Below are 16,365 nucleotides of genomic sequence, written 5' to 3' on the forward strand. Positions count from 1 at the left end.
AAATGTATCACTCGCGATGGTAGCGGCGGGTCCCGCGTTTGTGATTCTCGAAGTCCGGTTTTACCAGCTGATTGAACCTCATGGATTCTGGTGGAGGTTTGATCACCAACGTCCTACAATATCGTTGTCTTCCTTGCAGAGCTTTGTTCTGCATTTTTCGGATGTTTGTGCTAGTTCCATGCATTCACTGTGTAGTTCGCCTTTCCTGTTTAAATCTTGACAAAAACTCAAAACAACATACTCTACTCCAAACATGAGCATTTCGGTCATTACACAACACGTTTCGGATACATTAAAGTCCCTTTGTTTTTGCACACTGTCAGAAATAAAACTTCTCACACATGAGTCTCTTTAAAACTGATGACACGACAAGCTTTATTTACAAGTCTGCAGAGTTGGACTCAACTGGCTTCTCACCAGTTAAGCCCCGATACATACAGTGCATTGATTTTTATACCCTTGTTGTTTGCCCTTCCCCTACTTATTAATACTGTTTTAATTGGTTAGTATTGCAAAAGCATTCTAAGTACAACTGCATTTTTAATGATCACGTTCGTTACGTACGCTGCGAACTCTACATACACTAAATTCTGTTTCTCACCCTTCTTATCAATCTTTTGTCTCCTGCATGTCTCTCACTATGACCATGAAAAGATATGTTTAAAAAAAAACATATCCAGCTGAACCTTTTGTCCTTGGCTGCTAGTAAGCTCCCTGTGCGTTCTGGCTTCCCTTTTTATGATTAATCATCACATTTTAACTTAAGCCATTTTAACCTAAATTCTCTACATATAACACACACCACCTCAAAACCTGTGTAAGTAAGTGATTATTAGATGGGTTACGGAGCATACATTCTTCTCAAAACTGTAACGATTGCTGGGATTTACTGGATGTACCAACTGCTCAACGCGTTGCCTCCTTTCTTCCTTATATTAACGATCAATATTTTTTTTACCGCAGGCACATATGTCTGGTAATCAGTGACGCAGGAGGGCGGTCAGAGATATTCTTTGAACGGCGAAATCCGGAGATGTGTGTGTGTGGGGTGGGGGGGTCTTCCAATAGTCGTGGTTAACTCTGGGTACTGCGACTTTGTTAGTAGGTGGAATGCATTCTTCAGGGCGGAATGCAAAGCGGAGTTGGCAGGGCGATCTGTCTGTTGCCTGTGGAGTGGGTCCCCCTCTCCATGATAATGACAGATCTAAAGGAAAGACGAAAGTCGATACAGCGGTTGCCGAGCCAGTGCAGTAGTTATCAGCCGATGGGATATTGATTACGGATTTTTCCTTGAGCTTTACTCCCACAGCCTTTCCTGTAAAAGCCACAAGCCAACGGAGGTTTGAATCCGTGGTTACCTAGCCCCATGTGCTCGGAACAGTTCGATAGGACATTAGAATTTTGGCACTCGTGAAGGACAGATGTTGGGCTTGGTGTTCAGAGGTTATCTGAGGCACACGCCATAAAGAGCATTGTGTCGCAGTGGTCACTCGTCCCCACTCCCACCCTTCGGCTCTAACAAACTTCAGAGGCCAGAGATGGGAATCCGAAGATAATCCACCTTCTTCTCTTTAGCCGCAGGCAAGATTTGCGCTCTGCTGGGTGACATCCTATATTCCCTCTAACGTTTATAGACTGTACGTGTAAAGCTATCATGTTGTGCATTTTGGTGCTAAATGTATGTGCGCATTGAACCTTTGGGCAAATGCCTAATTTTTTTTCAAGATAGGTTTGGGGCGACCTATAGCTCATGACTTATAAAGGTCTATGACATGTTTTAATAAAATACAAGTATGATTGCATTCTCCGAAGTAGCATCTTGAGGTGAGATGTGATTCTACCTTGTTTTACTTAACTGCCCTGGGTGGGCACTTTCATTTCTTTGGGTGCTGGTCGCAGAACTTGTGTGCTCACGTGCGAACACCTCACAGGGAATGGAGGCGACAACCACCCAGACCTTCATTCTCCAGCGCTGCGTCGAGAAGGGCTTGTTAGAAACGTTTATATGTCATTGTATTACAATGCTCGCGGGGTCTGTAATTCAGATTTTCAGAGAGGAACTGAAAAATGCTTCGCTCACTACAGTTCATATGTTTGTTTGAACCATTAAACAACGAGCCACAAACAGAAAAATATGCAAATAGTTAGTATTCTCCCCTAATAATGACCCCATTTCGCAATCACCGCTGTTATTTTGTAAGCCAAAATTATTAGTTCATCCCAGGGCTTCCAAGGTTGTCTCGCGCACAACAAATGAATTCTACCTGCTTCATTTGAGACCCATTTTCGTGATGTAAAAGGCACTGCTCTATCGTTTCTATCAGCTTCTTGCAATGTGTGTATTGTATTTCTGGGAGCAGGTGAAATGTTCCATTGCACTTGCGGTCACCGGACAGTGCCTATGTGTTCCACACCTTAGGCTATAACGTCAAATAACGTCACTGCTGTCATATCTGTCTTTAACACAATCATTGTGTGTTGTCCGCATCAGCGCCTCCCATTTGTGTCAACGTCACAGTTTATTCCAAATCGGTAGAAATTCTTAGGTAAGAGCTGTGTATCAGAATGGGCATATTGTCGAGTAGTACTACTGGGTTCAAAACGGGATTCTGGCATTGATGCACGCCACCGATCAAAATATTCTTGCTGTAGGAGTGTAGGGGGATCCATTTAACGAGTGAATTCATTGACTCAGCGACCATCATCGAAGCGGTCACTGTTGCAGTGGGCGGTAAAGCAGGAGACAAATTCTCGAAAAATTTACTCGAGAGGAGATGGTGTTCAAAGAAGTCAGCGAGTAGGGTAATAGTCTCCTTATTGTTAATTTGGTGTTGGTTGCCCTTAGAAGAGTGTAGAAGGCAGGTAATGCAGTGCAATGCCGCTATCCATTCCTCTCAGCAAAAGCGTTCACCCTTTGCATTCTAAGGATCTGGATAGGGCAGCAGCAAGAATGGTTGGTCTGTGTCCGCACATATGGCAGAAATGCAAGTTGAAGTGCAGCAGAGCGATTGCCAGAGGGGACACGAGAGTTACAGGAGTATTTGTGACCATAGACAAAAAAGACAAAAGAAGATATAAGAACAGAATAATGAGGTGATGAAATTACACACTCAACTGCACTGCCCAGTCTTTCTCCATAATTATTGAAGCCATGGCTTCCTGTTAAACAGTATCTAAATATAGCCAACGATTTAGCCCACGACCACCAGTGGATATAAATTTCAGATTCTCCCTTCTTTCGCTAAATTAATCCCACCACATCACATTTAGTACATTATCTCAAACACGATTTTTAACCCATGTGCATGTCCTTGTCCTGCGGACATTGTATTCCGGTGGCAACTTCTTCACCCAATCTCTTGATTATGTTTAAATCCTTCTGCCGTCTCCCTGATTTGTCAGCACAACTTGATTTCCACTTCCTTCATAATGTCATAATGTCATAATGTCTAATTCATGTATTCATTAATCTAAATAATTCAAATGCAACACGAGAAAGCGGTTCCATAACCATGGGCTGTTATCGTGTTAAGTTGACCAAACAGCGGCACCTTGGGTTTTCAACGTTCAGAGTACCTTCTCCATTGAAATATTAACTGTGCGCGCTCCCCTTTACTCGTGGCCTTCCACATCCAGAATAGATCAGTGAAAGGGATGAAAAAAAAAAATCATTTAATTCCTCTGCCTTCTCCTTGTATTTTTATTTCTCCATCGACATTTGCTGGAGGTATTACAACGCTTCTCAATTCTTTACAGTCTTTGGTAAATTTAAGAAACTTTTCGCATTATATTTTGTATTGTTTCTACCTCATCTTTGCTCGTCTAATTAATTATTTCATATTCTCCCTTCTGTTAAAGGTTGCGCAATCCTCGATATGCCCACTGATCTCTCCGACAGAGTATGTCATCATCTCTTTTGTCTTCACGTTGGCTTTGACTTCACCTGTCGGATACCGCTTTTACATTTTTACGTCCGAATATTTGTTGTTTATGGTATGTTTTTAATTTCTTGACCTTCGCTGAAAGAGGACGAAAGAAGGGTTTATTAGAGCTGCTAATATCAGGAACCAGGTGGAGGTGAGTGCATTTTAAAACGGAGCTGAGGGCATGTTATGGGTGAAGGATTTTTTTTTTTGTTAACGTTGATATTTCACAACCAAGACGGATTTCACATCCAGGTTAAAGTAATCAATACAAGTAACGATAAAATTATATAAATTAATCCAAGTTATCCAACATTTTATTGTTTTGATATTTTATTATGTTATTACCAAAAAAAGTAATATCGAAACCACTACCTCGAAACAAGCAGTTTGGCCAAACAAATCATGAAAAGCAAAATTTTTCTCAGTGATAAATTGCCGCATCAGTCACACATCTACCTTCCGAACAAATCAAAATGATCCTTCGAGATGTTAAAGGGTCCCACGCTGTTTAATATTTTAAATTCGAATCGGAAATTGAGCATCTAATCTTCTCTAAATTTAACATGAAATAACATCGCGTAGACTCTGAGCAGGTTAGACAGGATAATGTCCCTCCATCGAAGCATGACTGTTCACCTATATATAAGAGGAAAAATGATAATACAGAAAGGTCAAATGCCGGTAAATCTAAGTCGTTCTCAGAAATAACAGTAAACAAAGCTACTAAATCTTTGGTCAAAAATAAATTTAAAAAATGGACCAAAGGATTAAAATGTTACGGGTTAAACTGAAAGGTTCATGCTGGGATTTTAAATAGATATTTAAAAATAAAACGAGGGATAGTTAAAGCGGAGCGGCCAGTTGAGAGAGCTCAGGGTGTGGTAAGAAATTGAGGCTTGGACTCACGAGGCTTCGGCCAGCAGTTGCTGAGGCCGTGCATGTGCCCAGAGAGTTTAGGTCATATATGGATTTAATTTCGGAAGAGTTAATGGAGAGAGGAGCAAGGGCAGTGGGATTCTCCGATTGCAGGCTGAGGTTAATATGGGGATAGCAAAATTGACTAAGATAAATACATATGCAAGATGTGCATCAGTTGCAGCTCTTGGGAGAACGAGCTGGGGAACTGGAGCTGGTGCCGGATGAACTCGGAGAAATCGTGAGCTATAAGGAAGGAGTGGTAGAGAGGAGAATCAGGATGAAATTCACCCCAAATATCGGGATACAGGTTAGGAGAGGGACGTTGAATAGGCAGACAGTCCAGAACACCTATGTGGCCATTCTCCTCAACAATAACTATACTATTTTGGATATTGTTGGGGGAATGATCTATTAGCGACTGGTTGGAGTTGTCACGTCTCCAGAGCCCTTTGACTCCGAAGGGATGTCGGGAGAAGAGGAGATCGACGGTAAATCGGACACGTCGGACAGCCTAGTCGATAGGATGTTCTGTGAAAGGAACCGAGGCTCCGATGGTATGGATGAAGTACTGGATAGGGAGAATGCGGGGTTAGGAAAGAAGAATCTCAAGGGTGGTAATCGCTGGATTGCATCCTGTGCAACGCGCCAGAGAGGGAAGGAAAATAAAGTGACAGATGAATGCATGGAAAATGTTTGTGCAGGGGCACGTTTTCAAATTTGTCGATATTTTGGATCTATTCTGTGGAAGATTTGACCTTTAAAAAAAAGGCCGGGCTGCACCAGAACTTGAAAGTGACCAATATCGAGGCGGGTAGGTTTGCTAGAGTTGGAGGGGAGGTTTTTAACGAGCATGACAAGGGTGCGGGAACGATAACTTGTGAACATAAATTAGGGAAGAAATGAAAAAAAGGTATGATACTTTGGTCAGGATTTTGTGAGGAAAACATAAAAGTGGCAAGAGGGTTCGAAATGAGTCCGTGTCAACACTTGGAGTACAAGGGACACAAAGATGGTCTTGGAGCCTGGATCAGTATGTGAAACTATGATTTCGTGGCTGTTAGAGAGACTTGGCTGGCGGAAAAGAAGAAATGGTTGATGAAGGTAATGGGCATTAGATGTTATATAGGTAATGGGATGAGAGGTGGGAGAAGTGGAATAGCGCTAGTGATGGGCAGCTCACCCTTTTTGAAAGGGAGAAGGCTACAGAAGTCGTGTCAACTGAGTTGGTAGGAATTTAATTTAGAAAAAAAGGACGGTAGTAATCACCATGCTGAGAGTAGGTTATAGACTGCCAAATAGCCCTCGAAACATAGATAAGCAGGCAGATGTTGGAATGGTGCAGGACATACTGGGTTATAGCTATGTTTTGTAATGAAATACATATTTGGAAGAGAAATTGGTAAAATTAGAGTTGGTTGAATAGATTTTAAAAAGATCTTATTTGAAATATTGAAGAATTCATATTCAGTGGACTTTACAGAAACTATGGAGAATGCTATGCACATTTCACAAATAGGTGCTAATTGAAATGACGTCATAAAATGAATAGACAATTGTCTCGGAGACACTGGCTGTTTACAAGGCTTCTGACCTTTCTTCTAAGTGCTCACAGAAATGTCACTTCTTGGTTTTGTTTACCTTAGCCAACAGCTTGACCAAGAAGGATAACTCCTGTTGTTTACTGAAGAAGGAGGGGGTTTTGTGGCAAGTGAGAGAGTCACATGGGCTTTCTGGCAGCTGGAAGTTGGAGAGAAAGGGAGGAGAAACAAGCTCTCTCAGCTTGAGTGTTTGACACTGAAGGGAGCTGAACAGTGTAAGCCAGGAATGTTGTTGAAACAGAAAGCTCCAGAGTGGTGGATGGCAGGAAGTGCTACCTGTTTGATATTTCTCTTGGAATAAGTGAAACAGAAAGGAAATCTGTGCTAGCTGGAAATAAAGAGGTTATCATCTGGACAACCCTCATGGGGATAGTTTTGTCAGCGAGATATTGAGGTGACTAATGTGGTACCTCAGTTGTGGAATTCCTGGAACAACAAATCTCTCTCTGAAATCCCTACGAGAACCTTCCTGAGCAGTAAACATTTACCTTTCCAGCACCAAAGCCTGGTGAACTTTATATATTTTAAATTCTGTCCACAGTATATGAATTGCCTGCAACCAGAGATCTTTGAAGAATGAGAAATGAGATTGAACTGTGAACCAAAGACCTTTTCATAAATTTACACACACATCACGTACATGTGTGCTTAGAATGAGAAGTGGGTTACGTTGGGTTAGTTAAGTAAATAGAGATAAGTTAATGTTCGATTCTATTTTAATGTTTAAAGTTAATTAAAACTACCTTTGTTTAAATAACCATTTGTCGTGTTGAATATCTATTGCTGCTTGGTTTTGGGCTCATAACATTTTATGGGGAAACGTCCAGTCAATTAAACAGGAGGTTTGTGGGTTATTAGTCAATTTGGCTTTTTTTCCAAGCTAATTTAAAGCTTGAGTGTGTTGATATTTTTTTGTCAGACCCATCACCTGCAGAGCTAAAGAGCAGGAGAAAAGAAGAACTGATGTTTATTTCTAAGGCATTAAAACTGACTGAAGCTAAACATTGGATGAGGAAAGTACAAATTCAGAGGATTATCATGAAATATTATTAAGTGAGAGTAAATCTGTTCTGAAAAACTTAGAAGATTTTCCAGAGCATACATCTGGTGAGTTGCAATTGGAATTGTGAAATTAAGGGTGCAAGAGGAAAGAGAGAAACATAATTTTGAGTTTCAGAGACAACAATATGAGACAGAGGAAGGTGAAAAAAGAGGATATAAGAGTTAGAGTTAGTGGAAAGACAGTTTAAAATAGAAAGGATTAAAATTTTGAAAGTTGAAGCTGTAACTCCTGGGGAGAGGTTTCTGCCTTGCAGAGAGATAAATCTAGTGCCTCTCTTTGATGAGGGAAATATAGATACCTATTTTCAGAATTTTGAAAAGGGCGCTGAGAGTTCAAAATGGCCAAAGAATGGTATTTGATGCTCCAAAGTGTATTGAAAGGAAAAGCACAAATCGCATAGCACAGCAAGGGGCAAATTGTGATACTGTTAAGCAAGCTGTATTGAAAGCTTATGAGTTGGTTCCATAAGCATATGGTGACAAATTTAGGAGTTTGATAAAAATATGGAATCAATCTTATATGGATTTTGTTCTGAAGAAATCTATATTGTTTGACAGTTGGTGAACCTCCAGAGGAATAAATAATGATTTTGAAAGATTGAGAGATATGATGTTAATTGAGGAAATTACAAGGTGTGTCCCAAAAGAGATTAAATTATATCTGGATGAGAGAGATGTGATTATGTGGCGTCAGACAGCTAGATTAGCCGACGAATATGCATTGATTCATAAAAGTACATCTCAAAATGGTAGGCATTTTCAAAAAGTTAATGTGGAGCAGATTAATATGGATGTTCAGAGGATTAATATGGAGCAGGATATTAAATCTTAAATTAAGTCTGGAGAGAAGGTTGGAAAGGAAAGAACATCTGGATTTGTATGTCATTTTTGTAAGAAACCTGGTCATGTTATTGCAAATTGTCTAGTATTGGAAAAGAAAAAAAGAAAATAAGGTTTTATCAGAAGCATGTATTCAAACTGTTGAATTTAGGCAGAGCAGATGTTCTAAATCTGATAGGGTGTCATGGATGTTTTCAAACCTTTTGTTTCAGAGGGTTTCATTTCAGTAAAGTTGGGAGAATCACAGGTTCCAGTTAAAATTCTTAGGGATACTGGTTCTGCACAATCACTGTTAGTCCAAGGAGCTTTATCTCTTGATCAAAGAACTGACACATGGAGACAAATTTTATTAAAGGTGTTTGAAATGAAGTGGAGTCGATATCTCTTCACAAAGTAGTGTTAATTTCAGAGTTAGTTAAAAGACCTATTGTGTTAGGCCAAAAATAAGTCTGGAAATCAGTTATTGTTAACAATTATGTGTCGAGCATCACGATTTCCAGAAGCTAGACCATTTAGAAATATTAACCTTAAAACAGTGGTAAAAGGTCTGGAAAGATTTTTCACGGTTTTTGGACTTACTGAAGAAATTCAGTAAAATTGGAGGGAAAGTTACGTCATATTAAGTCACAAGAACAGATGCAGTTGAAGGAATTAATTTTAAAATACACAAATCTGTTTCCTGACGTTCAAAAAAGGTTATCAGTGATTTATCACGATGTGGATGTCAGAGAATCAAGTCCCATTAAACAACACCCTTACAGAATTAAGATTCATAAGAGTAAATTGCTGGATCGGGAGGTGGAATATATTTTGAGAAATGATATTATTAGACCTTCAAACTCAGATTGGAGTTCTCCTTATATTTTGGATCCGAAACCAGATGAAACTGTTAGGTTTTACAGAATACAGGAAGGTTAATTCAGTAACTAAAACAGATGCTTATCCTATTCCAAGAATAAATGACTATATTGATAAAATAGTAAAATCAAAATTTCTTAATGTTGGATTATTGAATGTGTGTGCTTTTAACTGAGAGAGGAAGGAATATTTCAGCTTTTGTAACTCTAATGGTTTATATGAGTATAATGTGTTACCATTTGGGATGAAAAAGGCCCCTGCAACATTCCAGAGGATGATTAATTGTGTAATCCAAACGTTAACACATACAGATGCTTATATTGATGACTTAGTCCCAAAAAGAGACACATGGGAAGGACATTTGAAGGAATTGGACAAATTGTTTGCAAGATTATCCAAAACAAACCTAACTGTTAACTTAGCAAAAAGTGAATTTGCAAGTATCACTGTGAAATACTTGAGTCATGTATTCATCATGTCAAAGTTGCACCAATGCAAGCAAAAGTGAATGTAATTTCTGAGATTCTGACTCCCAATTGCAAGTGAGGAGGTTTTTAGGAATGGTGGGATTGTAATGGAGGATTTAGACTAGCTGATGCAAGAAGGGATGCAGTTGCATCAGAAGGCATAATCTCAATTCCAAGATGAGGCCGAGGATGCATATTTAGTAAACACATCTAAATTCCACCATGGGGCCCAGGATGCAGTTGAATAGGAAGACATTATCTAAATTTACACTATGGGGCCCAGGGATGCATATGAATCAGTAGACATTATCCAACTTGCACCATGAGGCCCAGAGATGCAGTTGTCTTTTGTTGGTCGCAGACTGTCAGGAGACCTTGAAGATAATTAAATCATTTGTTCAAAGACATAAGATCTGAAGTAAACAACTTTTGGGTAATATAAGCTATGGTCCCACTGATGAAGTTAGAGACTCTCCAAGAGGTGGCAACATCTCTCAGCAAGAAGAAGAACTTCAAGATTCCAAACCGACGTCCCGGTCCGGGGAGGTGGAGAAGCTGCTACCGGCGCCCAGACAACCTACTACAAGTGTGCAGTCGTCGCATCGCTTTGGCAGTTGGGACCAGTCCAGGCATTGATAAGTATAATTGGGAAGGGCTTGCATGTTGCAGTGTGAATTCAGCTTTAGATTTAGTAATAAAGACTTGTATAAACTGAACTGCTCTTGGTGTGTGTCTATTTTCTTTTGGTAACTCGAACACTGTGACCAATCTAAAATGAACAAAATGAGAGGTATAAGTTTACCCAAGACAATTGGCGCTGCAAGCAGGGTATCTTGGACACTCTCCATACCTTCCTGTACCATCTCTTCCGTGGCCCCTTGGATTATCACATCATCAATATAATGGTGAATTGAGAGGGAAGGCGATTCTGTTACCGTCTCCAAATCACGGGCAATTAGGCTGTGGCGAATAGTGGGAGAGTGTACATAGCCCTGAGGGAGGCGGGTGAAGGTTTACTGGCGCCCCTTCCAGGTAAAGGCGAACTGATCCTGTGAGACCTAGTCTTTAAGAATACTGAAGAAGGCATTAGCGAGATCAATGACAGCATACCATTTTCCTGAGTTCCCAGTAGCAATGTTTTCAATAAGGGTAACAATGTCCGGAACTGCCAAAACAAGTGGTGGGGCATGTCTGTTCAAAAAACGATAATCAACTGTCATTCTCCAGGAGCCATCCGGCTTCTGGACCGGCCAAACAGGGCTATTAAAGGGTGACGTTGCAGGCCTCACTACCCCTTCTTCTTGCCCAATTAGCGGATTAGTTACGGACAGAACCAATCCCCGTCCAGTGGGTTGGGCAGAACGAACTAATCTGGTATGCATTCTGGCTGTGCTCATCTTTTCATCAGGGCTCCCCCCCATGTTCCCACAGCCTCAAACGCCCTGCATACAAGGCAGAGGCCAGGGCCTGCTGATGAATTACTGGTATAAGTTTACCAAAGACAGGGATTTTATAGAAAGTTCTGCAGGAATTTTGCTCAGGTTGCTCTTCTTTTATCCAAATTTTGAAGAAAGAGGAGAAATTTTTGTGGACTAAATAGTGTCATACAGCTTTAGAAAATGTAAAGGATATGCTATGCTATTATCCTGTGTTAAAATCTGATTTTGATGAACCTTTTTCTGTAGCAGGGGACGCATGAGGGGGCAGCAGGTTCAGTTTTAACGCAAAAACAATGAAATTAAGCATCCAGTTGCCTACTTTTCATGCAGAGTGATCAATTACTCTTAGGATTTTCGAACTTATTCTGACCGGTTTCAGGACCCGCAATCAGAACAATGTGAAGATGGTTTTAATTTCATGTACCAGTTATTTTTGTTGTCCTTTACACATGTATTGACAGGTGATTATTTTCTTTACAGATTCGTCATGTGCAATTTTAATACATTCATAGATTACTTTAAGTAATCTGCCCTCGTAACCACTGAATGTTTCCAGGAACTGCTTCAAGCCACGGGGTTACTTCGATATTTGATAACAGTTGCTGCAGCTAACGTAATGTGAGTGTAAATAGTAATAAGAGCATGGCCTCAGGATCGGAAATATTTCTTCTTCAGAAGCACCAAACAGGAGTTTAGAAAATGCCCATTTCCCTGATTTAACGGCTCAGCGTTCGAAACATTTGAAGAAAGGTGGAGTGGAAATGAATAGAATCATAATGTTTCAACAATTATTTATATACAATTCATCTGTCAGTCATTGGGAAATTATTTACTCTTATTCGGTTTCAGACATCAACCCTCCCCCACCTCTTTCTACATGCATACTCATTTCCTGAATATTGGCAACTCTCCAGTTTAGAATCTCAACCCGAGGATGAGACCAATTCTTCTCGATAAACAATTTAAACAAATGGAATTATGGTCACAGAACCCAGAATATTCTTTAGGTGACAGTAGTATTCTTAGGGGGTCGTTGTGTGTCCAGCAATCATTCACTGGTCAACAAACTTTATATCTGGATTTATTCCACTGTCTTGATTATATTGTACAAAATATTTGACACCTGTCCCGTTTACAGGTCAAGATCTGGAAAGTTAAAATCTCATGCTGTCACTATTTTAAAGATGTTTGAACATTATACAATCAAATAACTGAAAGTAAATTTATATATATATAAAAACAAAAACTAAACCCTCCCCCCTCTTCAGACAGCTCCCTTAAGGGGAGCCAACTATAAAAACAAAAGAGAATATATACAATATTTCAAAGTATTTCCAAATTCATATATTCCGAATAAGAAGACCACATTTTAACAAAAAAGGAATAATTGTCATGCAAGTTACATGTAATTTTTTCCATAGTAATACAAGCTCTCAATTCATTATGCCAACATGCTATATTAGCCTCTACATTATTTTTCCAAGTACTAACTACACATTTTCATGCTACAGCCAACACTAAATGTACAAATGCAATCTGAAACTTATCCAAAGAGACCATATAACCCAACAAAAATTTGATGGGTCTAATGGTTATTTAATTTAGAGTAATTTTTCCAGAACCAACGTAATGTCTTCCCAAAATGGTTGTACTTTAACACAAGACCAAACGGCATGTAAAAATGTTCCAATACATAATCCACATCTAAAACAAGAATTTGAATTACTAAACCCATATTTTTTCAGTTTCTCTGGAGTCAAATATAACTGATGTAAAAAAATATAATTAAACATCCATATCTTACATTTGTCAGTTTAGTTACGCTTTCATAACACATAACTTCCCAATTCTCTTGAGGGATAATATAAGTTAAATCACTTCCCCATTTAGCCCTTGATTTCTCCCATTGCGGTTTATCCATATCTTCTTGTAAAAATTGATATAGATCTGAAATATAACCTTTCTTTGGTATAGAGAAAATCAAAGATTCAAATTTCGTCAACATAGGTAAATTAATCTCTTTACCATAATTATCATTTATCAAAGGTCTGAATTGATAATACACAAAAAACAAATTTACAGATATATCAAATTTCTCCCTCAATTGGTTAAAAGAAAGAAACTGACCTTCTTCAAAACAGTCCTTAACTATTAAGTGTGGAGTTAAGGATGCGAATGTTGTTACAAAGGAAGTAGTGATGGAGAAACTAATGGGACTAAAGCCAGACAAATCACCTGGGCCTGATGATATGCATCCAAGGGTTCTGAAGGAAATGGCAGAAGTTATAGTTGATGCATTAGTGGTCATAGACCAAAATTCCTTGGATTCTGGGCAGGTCCCGGCAGACTGGAAGACAGCAAATGTCACGCCACTTTTTAAGAAGGGATGTAGGCAGAAGACTGGAAATTATCGGCCAATTAGCTTGATGTCGGTAGCTGGAAAAATGTTTGAATCCGTCATGAAAGATGAAATAGTGCAACTTTTGGAACATAAGGGTTCAATCAGGCAGACGCAACGGTTTTAGAAAGGGAAGATCTTGTTTGACAAACTTGTTAGGATTCTTTGAGGATATAATGGGTGCGGTGGATAGAGGGGAACAGGTTGATGTTGTATATTTGGATTTCCAGAAAGTGTTTGATAAGGTGCCTCACAAGACACTTATCAGTAAGTTACAGGAAAGTGGAGTCTTGGGGGAGTATATTGGCCTGGATTGAAAATTGGTTGTCTGACAGGAGGCAGAGAGTTGGGATAAGTGGGAGTTTTTCAGGTTGGGAGAGATTGGTAAGTGGGGTGCCGCAGGGGGCGGTGTTAGGCCCACAACTGTTCATCATTTACATTGATGACTTGGAGGAGGGGACAAAATGTGGTGTAGCCAAGTTTGCAAATGACACCAAATTGAGTTGAAGAGCAAATTGTAATGAGGATGTGGAGAGTCTGCAGAGGGATATAGTTAAGCTGAATGAGTGGGCAAAGGTCTGGCAGATGGAGTACAATGTTAGTAAGTGTGAGGTTATCCACTTTGGCAAGAAAAATAAAAGAGCTGAATATTATTTAAAGGGTGAAAAACTAGAGCACGCTGTTATGCAGAGGTACTTGGGTGTGCTTGTGCATGAATCGCAAAATGTTAGGTTGCAGGTGCAGCAGGTTATTAAGAAGGCAAATGGAATGTTAGCCTTCATCGCTAGAGGAATTGAATTCAGGAGTAGGGAGGTAATGTTGCAACTGAATAGGGTACTAGTGAGACCGCACCTAGAGTACTGTGTCCAGTTCTGGTCTCCATATTTGACGAAGGATATACTGGCTTTGGAGATGGTCCAAAGTAGGTTTACTAGGTTGATCCCTGGGATGAAGGGGTTGACTTATGATGAAAGTTTAAATCATCAAGGATTGTATTCGCTCGAGTTCAGAAGAATGAGAGGAGATCTTATAGAAACATATAGGATTATGAAGGGTATGGATAGGATAGATGTAGGAAGGTTTTTGAACTGGCCGGGGAAACTAAAACCAGAGGACACAGTCTCAAGATTCGGGGGAGTAGATTTCTCAAGATTCGGGGGAGTAGATTTAGGACAGAGATGAGGAAAAATACTTTTTCCCAGAGAGCAGTGAATGTTTGGAATTCTCTAACCAGCGAAGTGGTTGAGGCTGCTTCATTAAACATATTTAAAATTCGGTTAGATAAATTTTTACATGATAGAGGAATTAGGGGATATGGGGAGAAGGCAGGTAGGTGGAGTTAGGTCATAAATTAGATCAGCCATGATCTTATTGAATGGCAGAACAGGCTCGATGGGCCATTTTTGGTCTACACCTGTTCCTACTTACTATGTTCCTATCCTCCCTGCTGCTCTGATGGTCCTGTGGATTGACTCCAATCCATTTCTCCGCAAGGACCCGCTCATCCAGTATAGGTTGTACTTGCGTGAACTGTTCCAAGGTCCCTCGGCCTGACGGAGATTGCCGATTCTATCGCTTTTGCTGATTCCAAGCGATCTTAGGCCCTCTGTCCTGTCGGGTCAGTCTGATTTAATGTTTCTCGGTTTTTGTTTGATTTTTAGGAGCTCTGAATGGGAATATTTGATTATCCTCAGCAGAGCTGCTCGCAAAGAGTGGGTGCTGTAAAGGGCCAGCCTGTCTCATTCCTTCATAAGAGATGTAATATTGCACTTTCTCGAGTTCCAACTTTTTGCTATTGATTTATAAAACTTTCATCTGACAAACACTAACTCATACAGTCCTTTTACAGTATGGGAGGACAGTCAGTGTGGGGAAAATTTAACCCACCAATTGCCAGAATTTGCTTTGCTACAGATGCCTCTGTCTTTCTGCAAATTAGCTTCTCTAAATTTCCCTTCCTTTCACATGAAAGTGGTCATCCCGTTCTCATTCCTCGTCTCCAACCAACCACAAAGCCTCAGCAGTCAAGCCCATGACTCTATCCTGACTGAGAACAGCTGGGACATTTTCCTTGTCTTGCAATGTACCCAACCCTCGTGCTTACCCCCTCTCCACTGAAACAATGGAACCCAAAGCATTCAGCTGCCAGTCCTGCTCCTCTTGGTGGGACGCAGAACATTGAGCTGCCAGTCCTGCCCCTCTTGGAGGGACCCAGAACATTTTGTGTGTGTGTGTGTGTGTGTGTGTGTGTGTGTGTGTGTGTGTGTGTGTGTGTGTGTGTGTGTGTGTGTGTGTGTGTGTGTGTGTGTGTGTGTGTGTGTGTATACGCATGTGCAGGTTTTGTTTTACAGTGAAAAGTATATACAGATTATATCCAGAACATTTGTACAAAGCACAACATTGACATCAAATGGAAGGAACTTGACAAAATTATCTCACTGATAGAACACGTCCCTGATATAAAAGTACATCTTCCAATTTGCCCCGAGATAGTTGGGGTTGTGTGTGGGTGTTGGGGTGTGTGTGTGTGGAGTTGTGTTGGATTGGGGGTGTGTTTGGGGGCTGCATGTGGGGAATTGGAGGGAATGTGTGAGGGGATGTGTGTGAGGTGTGTGGGTGGGATTGTGTGGTGGTTGTGTGTGGGGTATATGTACGTGGTTGCTTGAGGGTGTATGTGTGTGGGCGTGTGTAAGAAGGGGTGTGAGGGAGGGTGTGTGGGAGGGTGTGGGAGTGAGTTTGTGTGTGTGTGTATGGGGGAGGGTATGGGAGTGGGTGTGTGTGCGTGGGGGAATTTCCTTCTTTACATTTTCCATAAGTGAACAAATATATACAGAACATTTGTATAAAGCACAATATCGA

General features: G+C 40.3%; 2 long non-coding RNA genes across 2 annotated transcripts in view; one reads left to right on the forward strand and one right to left on the reverse strand.

Moving 5' to 3' along the window:
* The window catches only part of LOC138749980 (uncharacterized), a 250,978-nt gene that overhangs the window by 17,577 nt on the left and 217,036 nt on the right, over positions 1 to 16,365 (reverse strand). The window lies entirely within an intron of this gene.
* Positions 1,031 to 12,904, forward strand: LOC138749498 (uncharacterized). Its single transcript, XR_011348701.1, has 3 exons — positions 1,031 to 1,637; positions 3,859 to 4,077; positions 11,589 to 12,904. It is a non-coding gene; the product is annotated as an uncharacterized lncRNA (long non-coding RNA).

This window comes from Narcine bancroftii, chromosome 14 (assembly GCF_036971445.1).
Source record: "Narcine bancroftii isolate sNarBan1 chromosome 14, sNarBan1.hap1, whole genome shotgun sequence".
NCBI classification, from domain to species: Eukaryota; Metazoa; Chordata; class Chondrichthyes; order Torpediniformes; family Narcinidae; genus Narcine; species Narcine bancroftii.